This window comes from Chrysochloris asiatica, unplaced genomic scaffold, assembly GCF_000296735.1.
Source record: "Chrysochloris asiatica unplaced genomic scaffold, ChrAsi1.0 scaffold00326, whole genome shotgun sequence".
Lineage (NCBI taxonomy): Eukaryota > Metazoa > Chordata > Mammalia > Afrosoricida > Chrysochloridae > Chrysochloris > Chrysochloris asiatica.
Window position 1 is genome coordinate 1862109 of NW_006408844.1, and position 5316 is coordinate 1867424.

A 5316-nucleotide genomic window follows, 5' to 3' on the forward strand; every position below is an offset into this window, starting at 1 on the left:
CTGGATGTTGGGCACAAGGGTTGACTCTGGGACTTCCCATGCCTTGAAAAAAACCTCAGATTGACCAACACCAGGCCGCCCCCCCGCCCCATCACTACCCTCTGACACCAGCATTCCAAAGGCAGTTTTTAGAGAGTGATCATCCCATGTTTAATAGTTTCTCTTTCATAAGCATCATTAGCCACACAGTTAAATTGATTCCAATTCATAGTGACTCGGCAGGGCCAGACAGACCTGCCCCTGTAGTGTTCTTTACGGCCTCATCTTTCTCCACCAACCTGCGGTTAGCAGCATCATTAGATGGCTTGAATGGAAAGGTCTGAGTTGTCATCGTACCACTGTGTGACCTTGGGCAAATCACTCTACCTCTCTGGGCCTCAGGGAAAGCCTGAGAGTCTAAGGACCTAGGACAGAAAAAAATAAGCCCTGGTGGCGCAGCTATTAAGTACTCGACTGTTAACCCAAAGGTTGTCAGGTTGAATCCACACAGAGATTCTGAGAGATGAAGATTACAGTCAAGAAAACTCTATAGGGCAATTCTTTTCTGTCACATGGGGTCATTATAAATGGGAATAAACTCAGTGGCACCCAACAAAAGGGCAGGAAGGAAGTCTTCATAACTGAGGCAGCTGTTGGTAATAAGAGGTGGTACCAGGGAAGGATGCAGGGTGGGGGCCTCCTCGAAGGTAAAAAGCCCAGGTGGGCCAGAATTCCCTCATCCCAACATGTAGTGGCAGAAGCTGGGGCTCAGCAGGAGTCCTCAAAGAATCAATCATGCCTTAATTAGGGTCATTATTAACCTCTTTCCATGCTGATGTTGGGCCTTCTTGTTTACCCAACACTGCAATTCCAAGAGCTCTGTGACTGCTCTTCCTCCCAGGAGGAGGCTGGGGGGCCCAGAGGCCAAGGTGAGCAGGCCAGCTTCACCCAGCTGGTGGGAGGGCCAATGGGCTCCTGGGATCTTTGGACCCTCTTGGTTTCCTCCCCTGCCCTGCAGTCCCATATGATGCCCTCGTGCCCATTAAGTAAACGTTTATGAAGCTTCCACTGTGTGCCAGGTACCGTGTAGGGCTGTTTGGAATTCTGGAGAATCCGACACAAGCCCTTCCTCTCCAGAAACCAATGTAAGTGTAGCGATGGCAACTATCCCATGCACTTGCTTTACAGTTTACAAAGAGCCTCCACATACAGCATCTCACTGAGGTGTCACTCCAACTCTACAGTGAAGTGCGGAGGATGAAGCTGGGGGAGGTCAGAATTTGTCAGCACCTGTCTGAGCACCAGGTGTCCTCTCTGTCCATCCTGGTTCTATCTGCTGAGCTCCCCCTCAGTAAAGGCCTCTGGGGGGGGGTGGGGAGCAGAGCTGCATATCTGGAGAGCCTCTGGGGCCACAGGCTGCAAGGCTCAGGCCCTAGCCATGGGATGAGTTCTCCAGGCACAGAGAAAGCCTCTGTTTCTCAGGTCACGGCCACCAGCTTGAAATGGGTAGTCACCATTAGAGCAAAGCTTAGCATCTTGGAACTCCCAGGCTGACGACTCCCTAAGCCAGAATCTTAGAAACCTGGAACAATCCAACTTGGTATCTTAGAACACTCCAATTCCTAAATGTCAGCATCTAGAAAGACCTGAAGCCATTCCATCCTACCTTCCACCCAGGTGTCTCCTTGCATGTTGTTGTTATGTGCCTTTGAGTCGTTTCCAACTCATAGTGACCCTGTATAGGGTTTCCGAGGAGCAGCTGGTGGGTTTGAACTGCTGACCTTGTGGTTTGCAGTCCAGTGCTGACCCTACAGCGCCACACCAGGAGAAGCCCCCACTGTATAGCTTCTTGCTACTTCCCAATGAAGCCTCTTGCATAGGCTTTGCATACTCCCAGTTGATGAAGTCCTCCCTTCTTAACTCCAGGGCTCTTTAAACAGAAAGACATCCTTGGGAAGAACGGCCACCCCTGCCACCACTTACCTCCCTGTCTGGCCCTGATGGGTTCTCCCAGGAGCAGAAAGCAGATGCTCCTAGGGCCTCTGGCTGTGTCTGAAGGTCTGGTCTGAGGAGTTGGTGAAGGAGGAGACTCCCACTCTCAGTTGATACAACATACCCCTCCCAGGAGCCCAGTAATTTCCATCTCCAGGGACCAGAGTGGCTTTTTCCAATGCCTCTCCCTAGGTCCCAGGGAAGGGGGGGCCTCCCACATGGAAGGAGGAGGAAGCTGAGTCTGGCAGACACTTATGCTGAGCAAACTTGTCTTGCCCCAGTTTTTACCCCCTGAGGGAATGGGGAGCAATGATTTATTTATTTATGCAAAATAGTGGAGTTACTATACAAACAGTCTTCCCAAGCAGGCCTGGGGGTGGGGGTGGGAAGAGAAGCAAGGGTTACCAGTTAAGGAATCTTCCTTTTCTTCCTTCCCTTTATCACCTACCTGCCTCTAGCCTCCCATGCCTGTGCTCCAAGCCACTATCCTAACTCAGCTTTCCCACCTCCCTGCCTCTGCTCACACAGGGCCCCTGTCAGGAAACCCCTTCCACCCCAGCCCACCCTTCTAATTCCTGTCTATCTTAGCAAACGCACCCTGTGCAAGCTAGGTCTGGTTCGCCCATGGACGCCTCCTCCCTCTGTGCTCACATCATCTGGTGGAGCTCTCAGACATGATCGCAGGCCTCTGGGCACCGTAATTATTCACTTCTGTGGCTGATTCCCCGCCCCCCCCCCCAAGACAAAGACTTCTGATCCACCAGGCCTAGCTTTACTGGAGACCCACAAGTCTATGGCCCTGGGGTGGGTGATGGGGCCAAGAGATGCCTCAGACCCTGCCCCTATTCAAGGAGTCATTGTATAGGGGCCAATAGTGTCCTGTATCCCTCTCACTTGGCCTGGCACTAAGAAGCATTCGTCAGTTGCAGTCCTTGAGCACTACGCAAATGGTCAAGTGCTAAATGAAAACGTTAGTGGTTTGTACCCATCCAGAGGCACCTTGGAAGAAAGGCCTGGTGGTTTGTCTTTGAAAAATCAGCCGCTGAAAACCCTGTGGAGTACAGCTGTACTCTGACGTTCATGGAACTGTCGAGAGTCAACATTGACTTGATGGCAACTGGTTTGTTTTGGTAAAGCTGGTTACAGGGATGCCATAAATTGGAATCAGCTGTGTGGTAACTGGTTGCGCTGTTTTTGTTTTTGAAGAGCTGGTTAATTTTAAGAAAGAAAGGAAGGGACTGATCCGAGCTTAATGTTAGTCACACAACAGTACTTACTTTTGAGCCTGGTTCAGCTTTGCCTTTTCACAATTTACACAAACAAATAAGCTACTTAAAAAGAAGTCTCCCATGAATTTTTCTTAAACCTCCAATGTCTGCTCGTCCCTTTCTGTGCCAAGACCTAAGGTTAAAGGGCCTCAGAGTTAGCCCAGAGCACTGATTTCTTCATATGTCCTTAGTGGTAAGGCTATGTGGAGAGCAGGCCGTCTGCCCCAGGCAAGCCTGAGATCCTGGGGCCTAAACCCTGGGCCTCTTTTTCAGTTTTCCAGATTCCTCTTTGTTGTTGTTGTTAAGTACTGTTGAGTGGATTCCCACCCATAGCCACCCTACATAGGGTTTCCAAGGAACAGCTGGTGAGCTTGAACCACCGACCTTGCAGTTCAAATGGCTTTGCAATCTGGCACATTAACCCACAGTGTCACACCAGGACTCCTTAGGGACCAAAAAAACTCCCAACAGTCTGCCTTGCTTGAAACCAGAGAAGAAAATTCTCCCTAGGAGTGAGCTAGCCCAGCGCACCTAGAAGGTTAACGCCAATTCCATGATTTAAAGATCTTCAATTCTATTATTTGTCATACATTCCTTTAGCTGAAACATCATTTTTCTCTAAGCTTCTCTTTAAAAATATTAATCCCTTCTTGGAAATCAAGAAAATATAGTTTAATACTTGGCTCTGTCGTTGTTGTTAAGCGGCGTTAAGTCAGTTCTAACTCATAGTGACCCTGTATAGTTGGTAGGTTTGAACTCCTGACCTTGTGGTTCACAGTCCAGTGCTGACCCTACAGCGCCACACCAGGAGGGTGTAAATTAAGAACCAGTCTGCCTGAGTTACAAAGCCAACTCTGCCTCCTCTACTTAACTGAGCTGGTTTCTTAATGCCTCCCTAACCTCATTTTCCTCACCTCTAAGGTTGGAATAATAGCACCAACCTCATGGCCTGCCAAGAGGATTCAATGAACAAATGCATGTGAGGTGCTTAGAGCTGATACACTATGCTCTGAACTCAGCATTTTTTGGTTCATAAAATGGGACAACAATCCTGGTTTCTTTACTTGTTTTCACAAATCAGAGAGTGCTGTCCTCATGGATGGAAAAGGCTGGTGCTGTGTTAGAACCCAGTGGGCTGCTCTCTGTAGCCTCTCCCTAACCCCTTTGTCCTACCCTCTTTGTTTGCTTTTTTCTTTACTTGGAAGAAGGTACCTGTGGCTGTGAGTTGGGCTCTCAGGGGTGCTCTGTGCCCAGAGGTGGTGATGTCACTTCATGAGGAGAGCTGAGGGGACAAGGGAACAAGCCCAGTCAGACTGGTTATCAGTCCCACCCTGCCTTCTACACCCCCAACTGGACCCCTACTGAGCCCCTGCTCTATGACCACCCTACGCTGGGTATAGAGTCCAGGGGTCACACCTAGTCCCAGCCCGATGGAACCCTAAGCTGAGGGTGAATCAAGTAGACACGTGATCCTATCCCAAGCCATGAGGCCCAGCACACACAATCCCCATCCACTCAGGATGCCCACAAACCAGTCCCAACCCCAAACCCAGTTCAACCTGCTCTCTGAACCACTCTTGCTTTCATCCAGTTCCCACGGGAAGTGGTCCAGTGCCCAGCAACCCTGGGGCTAAACCTGGGGCTGCACCTGGCTCCTGGGGGGCAGAAGCCCTTTCATGTTACCCAGGGACCTGCTTCTCTGGAGGTAGCTGCCAAACCAGCCGCTCTTCTAAAGCAGCCGCTAAGGGAGGGCCGGTGGGCTGGAGGCGGCGGGATTTGGGGCACCACAATTATGTGCCTGAGTTCTGACTCATGCATCGCCTCTCCCATCACCAGCTCCTACAGCCAGCAGGACAGCTCCCTTGCTCAGGAACTGGGAGGAGAGATGGCACTGATGGACTCAGCACTGTGGGCTTCACAGGATGCTGCCCCATTGCCATTGCCTGCATTGGGCTGGCAAGGCCAGGGGTCTGTCCATGTCACTCAGAGGCAGAGGCAGGCCTGGGTCTCAGGTCTCCTGGTGTCCTGCAGACCAGGGGCCATGACAGGGCCATGCCAACATGAGAATGAATGCTGA

The 5316-nt window shown here is 50.8% G+C and overlaps 1 protein-coding gene across 1 annotated transcript in view; it reads right to left on the bottom strand.

Moving 5' to 3' along the window:
* GDPD5 (glycerophosphodiester phosphodiesterase domain containing 5) overlaps window positions 1–4524 on the bottom strand; it is an 82148-nt gene extending 77624 nt beyond the window's left edge. Inside the window, exon 1 of the mRNA XM_006875422.1 lies at window positions 4438–4524. The gene's annotated coding sequence lies outside the window, so the exon portion shown is untranslated. The remainder of the gene's footprint in view (window positions 1–4437) is intronic.
* Window positions 4525–5316: the final 792 nt, after the last annotated feature.